The sequence below is a fragment of the Nansenia antarctica genome (genome assembly GCF_963989245.1).
Source record: "Nansenia antarctica genome assembly, chromosome: 11".
NCBI classification, from domain to species: domain Eukaryota; kingdom Metazoa; phylum Chordata; class Actinopteri; order Argentiniformes; family Microstomatidae; genus Nansenia; species Nansenia antarctica.
In genome coordinates this window covers 458,674-478,673 of record NC_137681.1, presented here as the reverse complement: position 1 = coordinate 478,673, position 20,000 = coordinate 458,674, and the positions used below count along the sequence as shown (strand labels likewise).

The window sequence follows — 20,000 nt, the reverse complement described above, 5'->3', positions numbered from 1 at the left end:
CCTATGTTTACATTGTAATTCTTGGCTTTCAAACGGTAAGCTTCATATGTAATTTGACTACAAAATAATAATGACACTGAAAGATGTGGATGTTTCACCACCACAATGAGTACCACCTTGTTTTATATGTTATATGGTAACATGTTAAATAGCTGTGACTCCTTACATCACAACAAATGCTGCACGTTCTCCAGTCATGGTGAAGTGTGTCACAACTGTGTCATAAAACTACTAAATCACACTACTGATCGGCCCGATGTTGGCTAAACCTTGGGCGGACGCCGTTTCTGTGTCTCGCCATAGAGATTCACTGTAACGTTTCCAGTCACCGACTCACACGAGGAGGAGGAGGGGCGCTACAGCATTTGTACATCACGAGGAGGGGCGCTACATCATTTGTACATCACGAGGAGGAGGGGCGCTACAACATTTGTACATCACGAGGAGGAGGGGCGCTACAGCATTTGTACATCAGCGTTCGGGTCAACAGGTTTGCTGCAGCCTGAGTGCACTCAATTCACTTTAACTGACTTTAATGTAGTTAATGTGGAACACGAGGCGTTAGGGTTAGGGTTAACTAGGGTTAGGAGCAGGCGGAGTGGAAACCCAGCAGAGATACCATCAGGATCTCCGCCTGCTTTGCATACATGCAAATGAAGGTGAGCCGATCTATTCAAATAACGGTGAGAGAAGCTCCATCAACATTGACCTAGTTGGATAAAACTAAACCAACAGTTCTGCTGAACGGGGTCAGAGTCCTCCAGCTCTGTGTCTGCTCCTCCTGAGCACTCTCACTGCGTCTCCTGAACACTGTCTCACTGTGTCTCCTAAGACTTCTACTTCCCCCTATAGCCTACTGCGTCTCCTGAGACGCCTGCTTCCCCTATTCGGTTGTTAAGTCGTGACGTGTTTCCAGGTCCAACGTTGGCTGAGGCGCTGTCTTCGAAATGCTTTTCCGAGGCTCAAAGACGCTGACAAATATGGGAAATACGGGAAAGTGCTGCTGTGTCCCTTGTTGTATGAATAGATCCCAGTCTAAAAAACGATTGAACTGTCATTCTACCGCTGTAGTACACTGGTACTCTGGTGCTTTAGTACACTGGTACTCTGGTGCTTTAGTACACTGGTACTCTGGTGCTTTAGTACACTGGTACTCTGGTGCTGTAGTACACTGGTACTCTGGTGCTTTAGTACACCGGTACTCTGGTGCTTTAGTACACTGGTACTCTGGTGCTTTAGTACACTGGTACTCTGGTGCTTTAGTACACTGGTACTCTGGTGCTTTAGTACACTGGTACTCTGGTGCTTTAGTACACTGGTACTCTGGTGCTTTAGTACACTGGTACTCTGGTGCTTTAGTACACTGGTACTCTGGTGCTGTAGTACACTGGTACTCTGGTGCTTTAGTACACTGGTACTCTGGTGCTTTAGTACACTGGTACTCTGGTGCTTTAGTACACTGGTACTCTGGTGCTTTAGTACACTGGTACTCTGGTGCTTTAGTACACTGGTACTCTGGTGCTTTAGTACACTGGTACTCTGGTGCTTTAGTACACTGGTACTATGGTGCTTTAGTACACTGGTACTCTGGTGCTTTAGTACACTGGTACTCTGGTGTGGGGAATTTCTGGTTTGGACCCGGAAATTGCTAAATGTCACGTTTGACGTCAGACTTAACAAACGAATACTGTGTCTCCTAAGACTCCTACTTCCCCCCCTTGTACTGTTTCTCCAGTGTTTCTAAATATAAAAATACAAAAAGAGATGGTGTAAGGAAGATGTAAGACCTTGTGTCTGCTGGTGACAGTCTAGAAGTTTTAACGAGGTAACCGTGTTTACGCAAACATCTACATGCTTGTACCGTTTCTCCAGTGTCTATAAATAAATATATATATTTATTATCTTTCTTTCTTCTTCTATCTCAGAGAGTGCCAGTGGCCCGTGGCCTGAGCTAGAGTCTCTCTTCCTGCTGCAACTGGTGAACTGATGATTTATTTGCTTAGTCAAATGTATCGATTGTAGGTGGCTTTGGAATAAGGCGTCTGGTAAATGCCAAACATGTAATGTAAATGCACCTGCCAGGTGACTATGACAGGTGTAGGCAGGTGGGGTAAGGAAGATGTAAGACCCTGCGTCTGCTGGAGACAGTCTAGAAGTTTTAACGAGGTAACCGTGTTTACACAAACATCTACATGCACAGTATACCAACATACATTTTTTCAGTAGGGCCAGGACCCTGCCAGGAAAAACATTGGGCCCTGTATATACAGTACATTATAACTATCTATCATGATATTCAAATGTAACCATGTGATTAGGTGTGGGCTATAACTTGGGCCAAGAGGTTTTCCGTGTCAGGTCAGAAAGAACTCCTACGCCATCTAATCTATGACATCACAGATCTGGGTACCAGGAAGTGTTTCATCAGCCTTGTAACATCCATCATGCTGCCACACACAGCAGAGCTTCCTCACACTCCCAGCCCACACAGATCTCAGACCTGCGTTCTGCCAACACACGTGACCCCCTAGTGTACCAATAGTGTATATATATATATAGCTGACTTATCTAGGACTAACTTATATAGCGCCTTATTCCAAAGCTCTTTACAACGGCCTCTCATTCACTCGTTCACACACACATTCACACACCAATGGCGGCAAGCTACTATGCAAGGCGCCGGCCCGCTCACTGGGAGCAATTTGGGGTTCAGTGTCTTGCCCAAGGACACTTTGACATTTGGCCAGACGGGGCTCGAACCGCCGATCTGCCAACCTTGCGATCAACCAACCTCAGGCTCTACCTCCTGAGACACAGCCTCTACCTCCTGAGACACAGCCTCTACCTCCTGAGACACAGCCTCTACCTCCTGAGACACAGCCTCTACCTCCTGAGACACAGCCTCTACCTCCTGAGACACAGACACCTCTAACTCCTGAGACACAGCCTCTACCTCCTGAGACACAGCCTCTACCTCCTGAGACACAGCCTCTACCTCCTGAGACACAGCCTCTACCTCCTGGGACACAGCCTCTACCTCCTGAGACACAGCCTCTACCTCCAGGGACACAGCCTCCCCAGAGACTAATATAATATGGTACGGGCTAACAGTACTTATCAGCAAGCTAAGGTACTGAGCCAGAGAAACTGTCACACCTCAAACTAATGTCCACACTCTTCTATGTGACATCACACCTCCACACACAGACACAGACAGAGCCTGAGACACACAGTGAGTCTTATGTGAACTAACGTTACCAGACTTGCTTAGTCAGAGGTCTACAGCTGCCCCTGTCTAACACACCTCTGGTACTTTCCACGTTGATGCCATTGTTCAGTTCTATCATAACAAGCCCTTCATAGGACCTGGCAGGTAAACATAACAGTAGCACATCTGGATATTCATCAGCACGTTTGTCCTCCTCAGTGTATTTGGTTGATAGCTGCTAGTAACCCTAACCCTATAAGACTGGCAGAGTACAGGGACTGTTCATGTGTTCTGTATCTACAAGAAGAAGAAGAAGAAGAAGGAGAAGAAGAAGAAGAAGAAGAAGAAGAATGATATAACAGAATATTATAAATACTTTGTCAACCATCATATACAACATGGGCCTTGAAAGTGAAAGTGCATGACATTTAAATTGCTACCCTTTGTTTAAAGCAACCAATAATTAAAAACATTTCTTTTTTTAAAACATAAGCCACATGGTGGGATGTCTGCAGCCTAAAGCCTCCTGTGATAGCATTTAAAACAAATATTCATAATTGAAGTCTCATACGCCAGATGTTCAAATGTCAAACTTCTAAAATGTCACGTTCATGCGCTGTTCCCAATGAGCCCCGACTCTAAATGATCTCTCCGAGGATAACGGCCTCCGTCCATTCAGGAAAAACACAGCTTGATGATGACGTCACGGTGGAGTAGAGACCCGAACGAAATACATGTTACTGAGCCCCTTCTCTGCATTCAAATGGCTGTTAAATCCGCTGAAAGCCCCCCGCCATGCCAAAGCCATGTGAGCCCCCCTGCCATGCCAAAGCCATGTGGAGAAATGTGAGGGGGGCGATTTAATTTATGGAGAGGAAAGACTGAAGCCAGGGATGTTCTCCTCCGGGAGGTTTTCCTCAGGTAACCAGAGCGCTGTGAGTAAATCTCCCGCTGTCAATCCAGCCTCAGTTCACTGTCAGGTTGCCGTTTTCTTCATTTCCACAAAAGGTCAGGCTGTAGCGCTCTAAGCTGCTGTTGAATGTTGAACGTACAGTAGGATGACATTCCTTCTCTTCAGTCACAACCTGTCTGTGAGCTTCTCATGTCTGTGGCCAGACGTGGGGGTGATCCACAAAGCTGCTGTGTCCTTTCTGGTGGCTGGCAAATTACCCTCAAGTACTCGTGTAAAGCTAATGAAAAGGGGACAGTGTTATGTCACAGACATTCGCTAGTCGCTACATAGATACAACATACAAGTATCATATCTTATCTACTCTGTAACTAAGCCCCACTTCTCCACTGGTCTCTTTGTCAACCTGTCAACATCTCAAAAGCAGCATGTCAGATGTAGTCAACCTCTGAATAGACTGTATGTATGTACTGTATATCAACCACTGAATAAGCTGTACTGTATGTACTGTATATCAACCGTTGATTATGCAACAGCTGCATATTTCATGACCAAGTCATTTCCATAGAGTCCACAGAGAAAGGAGGATGTGATTGACTGTATGAGAGTCCTGGTTGTTAATCCTCTGATGGATGATGACTTTAGATGTAGGTTGATAATGATCTTTCATGTTAGACCGCGCCAGAGGCAAGTAGATTACAGAAAAAATAATTAGAAAAAACTGAAATCATACCTAGCAGGCGAGGGATCATTATCTTTAATTACTCATTTATCTCACATCCGGCTTATTGACTAACGACTTCCACATCCCGCATATAGACGACGCGTACGTCTGATATATGAAAAACATAATACCTCTATCAAAGACAAACGCAGAGCTAGAAGCAAATCACTTTTTAGAAGTCTGTAATTTGTACCAATGTACTAATGGAAATTATTCCTTCCCACTGATTGGATAAGAGCATGCAATGACAACTGGACATGGGGAGGATATGATAATGTGTTTCTTTAATCAGCTTACAGAGCTACAATCACAGAAGAGAAAGCGAGTGCATTTGGGCCAGAGTTGGAAATTACAGTTGAAAACATTAAAAGCCTCGTCTCCGTCAGCCTTGAGTAAGCCGATGCATTAAAGCTGCATAAGATCATTTTGGAAATGATTCACATTACGATTGTGAATGCTAAGTGGACCCAGGTGCAGTGGAGATACAGGGAGGCAGACGGGTCGGTAGCGGTACCAAATAAAAGGATCTTCACTTAAGGAAGCGCAGACAGAACAAGATACAAGTACGGACTCTGAGGTGAGGTGAGGTGAGGGGACGTACAGCAGCAGTGACAGTTACACACAGGTGCAGCAGGAGGCCCAGGGGCTGGCCGGAGGAAGACACCTAGGGACCACACTGGGGGGTGCGACCCCCATCGACCCCGACACCTAAGGACACACCCTCTGCCCAGGACGGAAGACCAGAGCAGGCCTGTGATTGGCCTGGTGTTGAGACCGAGCCGGAGCTCGCGCACCTGTTGTGTCCAGGTGCTGCAACAGCGTCTGATGTGGGCCTGAACAGACGGGACCTCGGTCTCCTTCTCCTGCTTCGGGAACAGAGGGGGGGGGGCTGGTAGCCGTACTGGGGGGGGGGGCTGGTAGCTATACTGGCATTGGAAGGGAGACAACCGGGTGGAGGAGCAGAGGAGGGCGGCGTGACAGGTACGTGACAGGTGTGTTGGGACCACTGCGCCACTGAGGCAGTTCAGGTTTATTTGTTGCAGAACCGTTGGGAGACGGCAGCACACGGCCCATCTGTTGTTTACACCCCTCCTCTCTGACAGGAGCAGCCAGGAGGTAACCTTACACACTGCTATCCCCAACGACTTCACTAGAAACCAACACTTCCTAACCGAGGGTTGTCGTGCTGATAAACTGTCTCCCTGGTTACTGCTACTGGGCACAATGCCATGTTGCCACCTGTTAGGCCTGCCAATTCACACCTGTGAGGGGAGCCTTAATGAGACACTCTTAACAGAGCCCCCCATCTCCAAGTTACAGGGCAAGTTACAGTCCATTTGTTTGGACCCCATCTCTACATGGTAGTGCCTCCCGTTGGTCAAGCCCACTTAACTGACACTTGAGTGTGGAGAGCAGCGTCTGACACCCTGGACCTGCCAATTACAGCCTCTGAGCCGGCCTCCACTGTAGCAGCAGGCAGGTGGGGAGCTGGGGGATTACAGACAGGCAGTAGTCCAACCACCAGGGCCCACCAGGCCGCAACACAGCCCACTATTCACAGTTGGACAACTTTTTTGGAGGCTCTGGGTGAAACGTCATGGGTGAGTTCACTCAAACAGACCCAATTATGGTCAGAGGAGGCAGGCTGGCAGACCAGCTACAGCCTGAGATAAAATGTCTGTTCATTCAAAATGCAAAAAGGTGTCTTGTTGTAGAACCTTGTTGAGACCAGTCTGTCTTTGTTGGTAAAGCCTGCGGAAACGCTCTGCAGAAAGAAGCTACAAAGGGGTGGAAATGACAATCAAAACAAAACAAAACAATCACATACCTTGCTTGGACAGAGCTAAGATAAAACAGAATTTCTTCAATCTTGCAAGGTAGCAGAGGCAATAACTCTTTGCAAAATAAAATAAAAAGGTGACACATTAATAGTATTTGAGACCCTGAATTTCTCTCCCATGTTCCTGTTTCTATCCTCCCTTTTACCACAGCCGACTGATCAGGGCTCGGCTTGACAGCAGTTGGCTGTCGGCTTTTATCAAATTTCTATTTGGGAGCCTATTCTTATCCTGACTGAATCAAGACAAATCTATTCCTCTATACGTCAGGTTCTGGGAGCACAGTGGCTAAAAGCATCTTCCCCAATTCTGCAGAAACTTGTTGGCATTTTCACACAACAAAAAAAGAGTAATGAAGTCATCTATAGGACTTTAACGAGGTCCAGCCCACCAGTTGATAAAGGATGCAATGATGAGTCTTCAAACTATCCTGTGATAAAGCAAAGGGCACTACGGTAGATGGCATCCAAACAGCTAGACTAGGGATGTACAGTATAGAGCACAGTAGTTTCGACAGTACATGATTACATTTCACACTCCACACCTGGGGAAGCGGACAGTTGAGTCCAGGACCTGGGGCAGAAGTGGCGATGACAAAACACTGGAGCCCAGAAGTTGACCTGCCCCCGGCTTTCTGAACGAGGTGAGAAGAAAGACTGGGAACCTCTTAATAAGAGTCTAGGTCAGTGTTTCTCAAACTTTTTCAGACCAAGGACCACTTACCCAATAAAAAGAAACTTGCGGACCACCTAACTTAAATACAGGGTTCCCGCGCTGGTCTTAAAAAGCCTTGAAGTCTAAAATCCAGCAATCCAATTTATAAGGCCTAAGAAGGTCCCAAATTTCAGCTATTCGGTCAAACAATTAGGTCTTAAAAATGAGATCCTGCAAGGAAATCCGCGGACCACACTTTGAGAAAGGCTGGTCTAGGTCAAGCACAACTTAACGTAACGGGTCCCCGTTGTCCTTCCATCTAACAAGTCTGCTTCAACTCCTCAACATGTCTTCATTCTCTACAGTTTTTCTTTTGCATTTCAAAATATTCAATCCAACATTGTCATTCTCAGTAAACAGACACTCGTCCAGCCAAGGTCCTTAAAGAGCCTCTCGTATCCATTCAATAAGCCTCCCCCCAGCCGAGGGGCTCTCAACAACCTCCTTCCACCTACTGAGACGTAATGAGGTTAACACATTAGGCAGTAATGCAAATGTTAATATGGTACAACCTGCACGCCAGAACTACAATCAATAATCACTGAAGTACCTAAATGAAAGAGTCCTTTGCCTGCTAACAACCAAGGAGATGATGGGCACCCCTATTAAAGCTGAGTCACACGCACATCTGTGCATGGGATGCTTCAGGCTGGCTTCATTTGCATATAAATGACATATTATTTTCCTGTATGCATTACTACAAAGTGTGTATTGACAGGAACAGTTGCATTTCAGTGGAAATATTTACTATTGACTCCACATGCGAGGAACCCATCCAGAATGAGAATTGTCTATTTGGAAGAGAAGATTGACGGTTTCAGCCTCGCTACGAGAATCCCTTTGAATGTAATCACAGGCCTGAAACCCAGATGTGTTTAACGTCCCTCCTCAGATTTCATAACATACCTGCTCTTCTGCCTCCGTAATTGATTGCATCACTTAATACACAACACATACTGTAAGTATGGGGGCGCCTCAGTTAAACCAATAGTAAGATGGGTAGAATTTCCCTACAATAACTAAGCTTTATACAACACTTACTCCAAAAGCTCTGCTTGTGCAGGCAGTATATCTTGTGTTGGAATGCAGCACACACACACACTGAGAGATAGATATTCTACTGTCATAATCGCTTCCAAAAGCTCACTGGAGGAATGCTCCTTAAAAGGGACGAGACAAAGGACAGACTTCTAACGACAGGGAACAGCGGGGGGGGCTCTTACCAGACAGTCAGACACACAGGAGAGGAGCACAGGAGGGGTTGGGGGGGCGCGGGGGACCAGGGAGCCAGGGGCATCAGACACTGCTCTCCTCCTTGAGAATGCATTTATTTATTTACTGTCTCTCTGGCTTACGTTGGATTTCAGACTTTGGCGACACACTGTCAATAACAAATTATGAATTACAAGTACCAACCTGGCTTTCGTAAGGTGACGAGCCTCGATACTTTTAATTAACGAGGCACAGCGGAGGTGCGATCAGATTAACTCGTTGCAATTTCCCATCGTCCACAAACCTGCATCCCGCCAACTCAGGTGTGCGTTTTCCTCAGTATAGGAAATGACATCAACATGCAAATCAGATGAATGCAAGGACCCCAATAGGACTTTTCTAATACATATCTTCTACCTATTCCTCCATTGAACAGGAACATATTTGCACCAACATCTTAAAATGTAAATATTTACAGTTATGAGTCTATAGCATGAACAGGTTCCAGTTCAGCAGCATAGGTTTTCGTATATCATTACCAACATGGACGTAAATAGAACATAGTGCCATGGATGAGCATCCAGCAGGTTGCTATGCAACCAAATCCATGCTGAGAACTATTTGGCGCATTTTGGATGATGACTATTAACACTGTTACTTGGCTGGGCTGTGGAGCGCATTTCCGCTGCATCTGTGCCTTTCTAAAAACAGAATTGATGGGTTTCACAGGGTCCTATTAAAACACACACACACCCACACACACACACACACACACACACACACACACACATACACATACACACACTACGCGCACACACTACACACATACACACACTACACACACTACACACACTACACTCACTAGTCACATACATATACACACTACACACTACACACATACACTACACACAAACACACACACACACACACACTACACACTACACACATACACACACTACACACTACAAACATACACACAACACCACCAATTATAGCAGCCTGCCAGTGCCAGCATCTCTTTTCAGGGGTCATTTCCATGTCTTGTTTCTTTCTCACGTTATATATCGAGTCCAGCCGTGAGTTTAACAACCATAAACATGTGAATATTTAACAACCATAAACATGTGAATATTTAACAACCATAACCATGTGGAAGGCAGAGGTTGTTTATTCTAGGCTCTGACGCAGACAGGGCCCCCGATTGTCAAACTCTCAGACACATAAAAAGTGAATATTTACATACTGTCCACTTTATAAGCTGCCTCAGTACGGAGAGGAAGACAATGTGGCTGTCAGCAGCTCAGCTGTGGACAGAATCCAGTAGCAGGGAGAGGAGGCGACAACCAGAGCATGTCTGTCCCTAAACGTAATGCTGCTGGTGACAGGATCACACTATTAACTGACAGGATCACAGTATTAACTGACAGGACCACAGTATTAACTGACAGGATCACAGTATTAACTGACAGGATCACAGTATTAACTGACAGTATCACAGTATTAACTGACAGGATCACAGTATTAACTGACAGGATCACAGTATTAGCTGACAGGACCACAGTATTAACTGACAGAATCACAATATTAACTGACAGTATCACAGTATTAACTGACAGTATCACAGTATTAACTGACAGGATCACAGTATTAACTGACAGGATCACAGTATTAACTGACAGTATCACAGTATTAACTGACAGGATCACAGTATTAACTGACAGAATCACAGTATTAACTGACAGGATCACAGAAAGTCGAGCTAGCTCAGCCTTGACCGGCGTAACCGCTTGAGGGCCGTTCCCTCAGAGACCAGCGCGTAAGGAGACGCAGCACATCATTAGTCCACGACCGCTAGGCTATGGACGTGCTAGCTTTAGCTTAGCTCTCAGGGACGCCATCCAATCCCCACAATGATTCGTACAACGTGGACCTCATTAATGACTCGAATACAAGATCAAAGGTGAAATGCGTTTGGACATTCATGTTAATGAGAGTGTGTTTCCCGGTGATAGCACTGTGTGTCTGTGTGTGTGTGTGTGTGTGTGTGTGAGACTCCTCATCAGCTCGGGGAAATGATAAAACATCCACATCAACAATAAATCATAAGTCTTATAGCAGCGAACATCAATGAGGCGTCGCTGCTAACTAATCTGATGCTGCCAGAGGAGACGCCACGCTTGGTTTCCACCGGCGCCCGAGGGGGTGAGGGAGGGGGGGGCAGGGGGGGGGGGACTGTGACTGTCGCCGAAAAAGCAAAAAAGCATGTTCCTTTAACTGACCCATTTCGCTCGCCAACGCCACACTGTGAAAGACACCCCGCTGTTAACGCTATCACCACCAGACTAACACACCACTTATTCAAAAAGGTGTGTGTGTATGTGTGTGTGTGTGTGTGTGTGTGTGTGTGGGCGTATGGACAAAACATGATTATACGGTTTGAAATGAATTCAGTGTGAGCAGACAGAACCAGACATATACGTAGCTATCGGTATGTTATAGAAACTCACACATCAGAAAGGTGAAGGTTGGTCGATAGAAAGGACTTCTCATTCCCAGGCAGCCTTGGGGGAAATCGACAGTTCGTCCCATGAAGCACTCGTCTCTCATCTCGCACAGCAGGACTCAGATAAAACACCAGGCTCTCTACTTCAATAAGCTCCCTGTTACTCATACTTCTGGTTTCTCAGACGCTGCCATCCAGGATATTCAAAACAGAGACTCCAAACCGGGGGGCAACGCTCTCAGCTTCTCAAGGTGAACGCTGTCAGAGAGAGAGATGTGGGTTCGCTGCTGATCTATTATCCTCTTATTACAGATCCGATGACCTCCCGCGCCTCCCTCAACAGCGGCACCTTGAACCCCATCAAGGTGTTGTTACCTGTTTCTGCAGCGCTGGGGCAGATTAGGGTATTTGTCTTTCTTACTAGCAATCGATGTGGCTCAATGACAGCTCAATGCCCAAGACGGGCCTCTCTGGAATCAGCCTGGGGTTCTTTACCGAGATCCACTCTGAGATCAGGGGAATACGCCGGAATACTGATGAGGCCCAGTGAAAACACGGTCTCTGGGAACTTCTACCGTCTGGAGGAAAAGGGGTTTCTCTGTTATTTTAGGCAAGTTAACTACGTTGTCAGAGTGTGCTAAGGAGGGAGGATAAAAGGAAGACAAAAAGGAGTTTCAGGAAGATAGTAGGGTTCATCCTCTTTTCAACTTTAAAAGAAATTGTGTTCTGCCACACTGAGAACAAACTTTTCCCTCAGAAATTGACCTTTTTATTAAATATCAACCCGTACAAAACAGGGACGCAAAGTTAGACATAAGCTGTTGCAGTTCACCTCATGAATAATAGAAAACTGCTAAACTGGACAGACGTGGTTACAGCAGATCGGTTGAACGGCGGGTCACTGGGTCCAACTGCCCACACACATCCTCCGACATCTCCTCTGACTCGTTTAAACAGACGTAGCGTAGCAGAGTGGTGAGGAATCTGTGTCGTAACACACCGGAAAGGCCCAGCGGTCGTCCATCATGACAATGTTTCTGTCCTCCGTCCCCCGCGGCTATTATGGGTTCACTTCCTGTGTTCATTAGGGAATTAATCTCACCCAGGAACAGAGGAGGGTGGATAATAGGAAGACCACTTAGTCACTGCTGTGGAAATGCCTGTCTCACCCTGTCCTCAGATGGAGCCTTGGACAGAAACACTGGTGAGAGAACATGGTTATGAAACCTGGTTAGAGATCCAGAAAGGAGATTTGAGCTTTAAAAATAAAATCCTGCTGCACAGCCATGGAAAATAGCAATTAGTGATAGTGATGGAGGACTGAGATTGCCTGATGTAGAAGTGGGAGTGTTCAACGTCTTTGAGTGCTGTACACAAAATTCTATTCTGGTAAGAACCCAACGTTCTGGTTCATGATAACTTGTTCTGGTTCATCAAATTCAAATCAAATCAAATGTTATTTGTATAGCGCATTTCTTACAAGATGCAACTCAATGCGCTTCACATAATAAACATTCTCAGTCAATCAATCAATCAATCAATCAATACTGACAGAGCCGCAAGCAGGCAAAAGTAAAAACATGTACACTATGTAGCCAGGAAAATTCCCTTGCAGCCCTCTACACATAGAGCGACTACTAGCCAGTTTGCCTACCAGCACCCAGCGGTGGGCCCCCACACACCCCATGATAACTTGATTCCCTTCACCTCTACACCTCTCTGAACTCTGGCTCTTCAGAGAGCTTGTTGTTATTCCTGTTGGCAGCTGCTGCTAGCGATAGCAGAGTAGCGATAGCAGCGTAGCGTGATGAAACCAAATGGAAATTGACAAGCTGAACGCTAACCGAATCTGAAATAGAAAAACATCGGCCGCCATTTTCCTTTCTAATCACAGTGACGCAAACAAGGCTGACGCAAAACCTGGAGAGGAGGAGGAGGAAGAGGAGGAAGAGGAGGAGGAGAGGAAGAGGAGGAGGAAGAGGAAGAGGAGGAGGAAGAGGAGGAGAGGAGGAGGAAGAGGAGAGGAGAGGAGGAAGAGGAGGAGAGGAGGAGGAGGAAGAGGAAGAGGAGAAGAGGAGGAGGAAGAGGAGGAGGAGGAGAGGAGGAGGAAGAGGAGGAGGAAGAGGAGGAGGAAGAGGAGGAGGAAGAGGAGGAGGAGGAGAGGAGGAGGAGGAGAAGAGGAGGAAGAGGAGGAGGAGGAGAGGAGGAGGAGAGGAGGAGGAAGAGGAGGAGGAAGAGGAGGAGGAAGAGGAGGAGGAGGAGGAGAGGAGGAGGAAGAGGAGAGGAGGAGGAGGAGAAGAGGAGGAGAGGAGGAGAGGAGGAGGAGGAGAGGAGGAGGAAGAGGAGGAGAGGAGGAGAGGAGGAGAGGAGGAGGAGGAGGAGAGGAGGAGGAGGAGGAGGAGGAAGAGGAGGAGGAAGAGGAGGAGGCCGCGCTAACAAACACTCACCCTCCATGACGTACACCAAGGATCCCACATCCCCTTCCTTGATGATGCAGCTGTCCTTGCCGTACTCCACGGGGTACATGCAGTCCACGATCTCCTGGATCTGGGACAGCTCCAGGTTCTTCATGAAGTCGTTGTCCAGAATGGCCTCCTTGATCAAGTCCTTGGACCTGTGGATGGAAGGAGACACAGAACACAGTTGAGCAGAGTGGCCAGTAGTGTTTGTAACAGAGTTGACTGGTTAGTAGTGGTGTAACAGGGTTGAACCTTTATTTAACCAGATAAAATCAGTTGAGAACAAATTCTCATTTTCAATGAAGATCTGGCCAAGAGGCCGCGGCAAGAATAAACAAACATATAAACAGAAATACTCGTCAACATAGAACAACACATACAATACATTAGAACGGCAAAGACAGTGTGGTTAGTCGTGGTGTAACAGAGTTGACTAGTTTGTTTTGTGAGTTGTGACACAAACGCTCAGTTCAGAATAATGAACCGAGCCGCACAGTTCACATGAATCAAAACAGGCTGTAAAACCATCCAACCGTCTGGCTGCTCAGAACCTCAGAACCTCAGAACCGGTCCTGTTGAGACAGACCGCCTCCACATACTGAGCATCCTGTCTATAATAACTTACACAGTGGGGGAAATAAGTATTTGAACCCCTGCCGTTAAGTTTGCCCACTGACAAAGAAATGAGCGGTCGATGGAAGGTTCATTGTAACAGTGAGAGACAGAACATCAACAAAACTATCCAGAAAAACACTTTATATAAAAGTTAGGAATTGATTTGCCACAAGAAACATCTGACCACCTGCTTGCCAACAAGGGTTTCTCCACCAAGTACTAAGTCATGTTTTGCTAGGGGATCAAATACTTATTTCCCTCCATCAAATGTAAATCAATTTATTTCAACTTTTATATAACGTGTTTTTCTGGACTTTTTTTATATTTTGTCTCTCACTGTTAAAATAAACCTACCATTAAAATATAACAACCATGAAAAAGAAGTCTCACAGAGAGAGAGAGAAAGAGAGAGAGAAAGAGAGCGAGACAGAGGGAGACAGTGAGAGAGAGAGAGAGAGAGAGAGAGAGAGAGAGAGAGACAGAGAGAGAGAGAGAGAGAGAGAGAGAGAGAGAGACATGTTCTACATGAGCTCCTAGATTTGTACTTATTTTGTCATTTTGAGTTGAGAAGAATTAAGTAAAAGTTAGAACAATGTAAAGACAAGCTCAACAGAAAGAGAGAGAGAGAGAAAAAAAAAAAGAAAGAAAAAAAAGTGGATGCTAGCAGCTGCAGTTTAACAAAAAACGGACCTTGAAGCTAACATTGGATGCTAGCAGCTAACTGTGGACTTTGGATAACAGTGGATGCTACCAGCTAACTGAAGATAACAGTGGATGCTACCAGCTAACTGTGGACTTTGATCGCTAACAGTGGATGCTACCAGCTAACTGTGGACTTTGAGGGCTAACAGTGGATGCTAACAGCTAACTGTGGACTTTGGATAACAGTGGATGCTACCAGCTAACTGAAGGTAACAGTGGATGCTAACAGCTAACAGTGGACCCAGAAGCAGCTAAGTGTGACAATTGGAAGCTAACAAGGAGTGCTAACAATAACAGTTGAAACTATATGAAACTAACTGTGGACTTTGGAAGCTAATAGTTGCAGCTGAAATAATTGTAAGATAAGAGTGACAGCTAACAGTGGGTGCTAACAGTAGCAGTTGGAAAGCAGGCTCTTTGTTTCACATGTCCAGAGCAGAACATGAGTGATATAATTAACATACACTACCCACCAGAAATAAAAAATGACACAGAGAGAGGCACGTTCAAAATGGAGCTTCTTAAGAGGCAACCAGAAACCCTCTTTGCTGATCTTTTTAAAAATGGAGTAATTTGCAATCTCATCTTCTATACTGACAGACCTGAAAGCTGGCACAGAGCCATTATCAACCATCACCCTTCAGTGGTAAAAAAGGGCAACAAGGAATGCTGGCAGTTAAAGATCAGGGACCCAGAGGACTCTGACGGCATCATGACAACTGTCAATGTTTATAAAAGTGGTAAAGTCATGGTGCAGGGGCACTTCAAAACTTTCCAGAACAGTTTCCAGGCACATAAATCTATGGTTGAGAGTGAAGACACCTCCCCTAGGGAACTCCAGCCATGTGCCAGTAACACAGACAGCACACCAAATGAGGAGGAGCACCCTGATGACACAGAGCAGACCCTGAGCCCTCCACATCAGACCTCCATCACAGAACTTAAGGAACACTTCACGCAGTTAGAAATAGAACTGGTGCAGCTCAAAGAAATGGTCCTGAAACAGAATCATAAAGATAAAGACTCAGCTGGACTCTTACAACAAGAGGAAATGGAACAAACGAGAAAAGAGCAAGAAAGTGTACATGCAACCTGGAAAAAACAATTAACGCAAAACAGAGAACAGCACAACAAAGATCTGTTCACTCTGAAAGAACAGCTAGAGAGACAGAGAGAAGAGAAAGAGAGCCAGAGGAGAGAGCTCACTGCACTGTCAGAACAGGTGAAAGAGCTAAACCATGAGAGTGACAACCACAGAAGAGAAATAGCCGCTCTGAAAGACCACCTGGGAGAACTACAGCTGGAGAAAGAGAGCCATAATGTTCAACTTGTTGCTCTGGCAGAAGAACTTAAGGAGAGGGACAGAACACTGGACGGTCTGAAGGAACGAATGACTTCTCTCACTGAGTCTGAGCCACACAGGACTGACCATAGTCCACACACAGCAGTGAGCACCCATGACCGACAGCAGGATGATAACGTCTCTCTACCAGAGAGAGAAGAGTCCAGTAGCCAAACACAGCCAGATGGGCCCATCAGACCAGATAACCTCTCTCTACCAGAGAGAGAAGAGTCCAGTAGCCACACACAGCCAGATGGGCCCATCAGACCAGACGGCCCCACTGCAAAAGTAGACATTGTGATACTAATCGATTCAAATGGAAAATTCATTGATGAGAAAAGGCTTTTCCCCAGGCACAATGTGGTAAAGTTCCGCTGTCCAAACACAGAGGCAGCAATGGGTATGCTATCTGAGACTCGCCTTGGATCCCCAAGCCATATCCTAATCCACACAGGTACGAATGACCTTAGAGCGCAACAGGAGAGAGTGGCCCTGTCTCTTAGAGCTGTCGCCGAGAAGGCATGTCACACCTTCCCCAACTCTAAGATAGTGATGTCCACCCTGTTACCAAGGAAGGATTTCCACCCACAGATGATACAAAAAGTGAATGTCAGCATCTCCAGAGACTGTGAAATGTGGCCAAATGTCCACGTTGCCCACTACCCCTATATAACGGTGGACGATCTTTATGACCCGGTTCACCTCCACAAAGAAGCAGTTCCACTGTTTACCAAGACACTGAAAGATGTCACACTAAATCGACGATCAACACCCAACAGGAGGAGCAACATGGGAGTCTCGAACACTCAAACAACAGAGAGACCAGCCAACAGCATGCCGAGGAGAGCCTTCCAACACAGGCCCAAGCAGCAGCACCTACAACCACCACCACAGCACAGACGTCAGGACAACATCAGTCGTATGGATGAAAACCAGTCTGCACCCAGACCCAGGACCTCACCACCTCCAAGACATGTCGTACCACCACCTCCACAGCAGCAGCAGCAGCAGCAGCAGCCAGGCGGACTGTCCTATGCTGATGTGGTCCGAGGAGCAGCAGGCCCCGCCCACAGCGAACTGAGAACCATCCAGGACATGCTGAGCACTTTATGCTCTCATCTAATGGGCCACAACCAGCGGCAGTGGTCATTAAGCAGGTAATGCTTGTTCATGAAGTAAAAAAAAATAAAAAAAAATAATAATATCTAGGCTACATGCCAAGTTACATTGTAAATATGTCATGTTCTAGACTGTTACTTCTTTCTTCTCAACTTAAAATGTCAATTTGTTACAGTGTCAATGATACAATCGTTTAGCATATCAGTTTGGAATATTCAGGGTTTAAATTCTTATTTATTTGGTTTAAAAAGCAGAAATCTTGAATTTTTAGACAAGGTTACTGGTGTTGATATTGTTATTTTGCAGGAGACTTGGTGCAAAGGAGATGTCCCTACTGGGTGCCCTCCTAACTATAGAGAGATTATAGTCCCATCAACTAAACTAAATGGAGTCACCCAGGGCAGAGACTCTGGGGGGATCTTGATCTGGTATAAGTCACAACTAGCTGACTCTATAGAAATAAAGAAGAAAGGGAAAAATCACATTTGGTTAAAAATACAAAAAGATATAATTTCCAGCGAGAAAAGCATTTTTCTATGCGCAATTTATAATCCCCCAATAGAGTCTCCATATTTCAGTGAGGAGATTTTCTCCATCATAGAAGAAGAGATCAGTCATTTCCAGGCCCAGGGATCTGTGCTGATCATGGGAGATCTAAATTCTAGGACTGGTGAGGAGGTAGACTTTACTAGTACTGAAGGTGACAGTTACATCACTGGAGATAACCTTATTTTTCCTAACCTTACCAACAGGAATAACTATGATAAAACCACAAACAAGAGTGGAAAACAAGTGCTGCAGATTTGTAGAGCGTTGGGCCTGTACATTGTCAATGGAAGGCTGCGAGGGGATTCTTTTGGACGGTATACGTATTGTTCAAGACTTGGAAGCAGCACCGTTGACTATGCTATAACAGATTTAGACCTAAACTCTTTGAGAGCCTTCACAGTAAAAGAACAATCACCTCTATCAGATCACTCCCAGATCACTTTATATCTAAAAAGGGCAGACACAGGTAATATATGTTCTCAGTCCTGTAATCTGTATAACATAAAGAGGAAATACAGATGGGCCCCAAACAGTCCGGAGCAGTACCAGAATGCTATGGTCAGTGAGTCAACACAGTCTCTTCTAGACTCCTTCTTGTCCCAGACTTACCCTCAGAATACTGAAGGTGTAGAGTGCTGTCTGGCACACATTAACCACATATTTGATCATTTGGCCTCATCCTCAAACTTAAAATGCAAAACAAAACAACAAAAGAAAACAAACAGGGAAAGGTGGTTTGATTTAGACTGTAAATCCATTAGGAAGACACTAAGAAATATCTCCAACCAAAAACACAGGAATCCAGAGAGTCAGGAGTTACGCCTTAGTTACTGTGACACTTTAAAGCAATATAAAAAAAACACTGAGAACAAAAAAAGACCAATATTTACAAAACCAACTAGAATTAATTGAAGAGTCTCTGGGATCAAATAAATTCTGGGAAAACTGGAACTTATTTACCAAGAAACATAAAAATGAACAATCAATTCAAAATGGTGATACATGGAAAACACATTTTGGGGATCTTTATAGAAAACCTACAAAGAATGAAGCCCAAGAGCAGATCTCAGATAAATTGAAAACCTTTGAAATAGCTATTAAGGACTATCAGACCCCACTGGATTTCCCAATCACTGAATTAGAATTGGAAGACAAACTAAAGGTTCTGCAGAACAAAAAAGCATGTGGGCCTGATGGCATCTTAAACGAGATGATAAAATATACCAATAGAAAATGTAAATTGGCCATTCTAAAGGTATTCAACTTGGTACTGAGTGTGGGTCATTTCCCTGAAAGCTGGAGTGAGGGGCTGATTACACCCATTTTCAAGAATGGAGACAAATTTGATCCAAACAACTACAGAGGTATCTGTGTAAGTAGTAACCTAGGGAAGTTATTTGGCAGCATTCTAAATTCAAGAATTATATATTTCCTCACAGAGCACAATGTCTTGTGCAAAAGTCAAATTGGATTCCTCCCAAATTATAGAACATCTGACCACATTTTCACCCTACACACACTAATAGATAAATACACAAATCAAAACAAAGGAACAATTCATGCATGCTTTGTCGATTTTCAGAAAGCTTTCGACTCAGTTTGGCATGAAGGTTTACTTTTTAAATTAATAGAAAGTGGAATAGGGGGAAAGTCATATGATGTCATTAAATCAATATATGAAAATAATAAATTGGCTATTAAAATTGGTGATAAACACACAGACTTCTTCCCGCAAGGGAGAGGGGTGAAGCAAGGATGTAACCTCAGCCCCACCCTCTTCAATATATATATTAATGAACTGGCACGGTTATTAGAACAATCACCAGCACCTGGTCTCACCCTTACTGACACAGACATTAAATGTCTCTTTTATGCAGACGACCTAGTCATACTGTCCCCAACTAAAGAAGGTCTTCAGCAAAGCCTGAACATTCTTCATCAGTACTGTCAGACTTGGGCCCTGACAGTAAATATGAAGAAGACCAAAATTATGACCTTCCAAAAGCGATCACGGTTACAGAAGAATCAACCAGTGTTCAAAATAGGTGGGACCCAAATAGAACGGACAAATACCTATACATACCTAGGTTTACAAATTACTTCCA

The 20,000-nt window shown here is 45.1% G+C and overlaps 1 pseudogene across 1 annotated transcript in view; it reads right to left on the bottom strand.

The window, feature by feature from the left end:
* LOC308167382 (cGMP-dependent protein kinase 1-like) overlaps positions 1-20,000 on the bottom strand; it is a 162,772-nt pseudogene that overhangs the window by 128,090 nt on the left and 14,682 nt on the right. Inside the window, exon 2 of the transcript in view lies at positions 13,557-13,723. The product of the transcript in view is annotated as a cGMP-dependent protein kinase 1-like (transcript). The remainder of the gene's footprint in view (positions 1-13,556; positions 13,724-20,000) is intronic.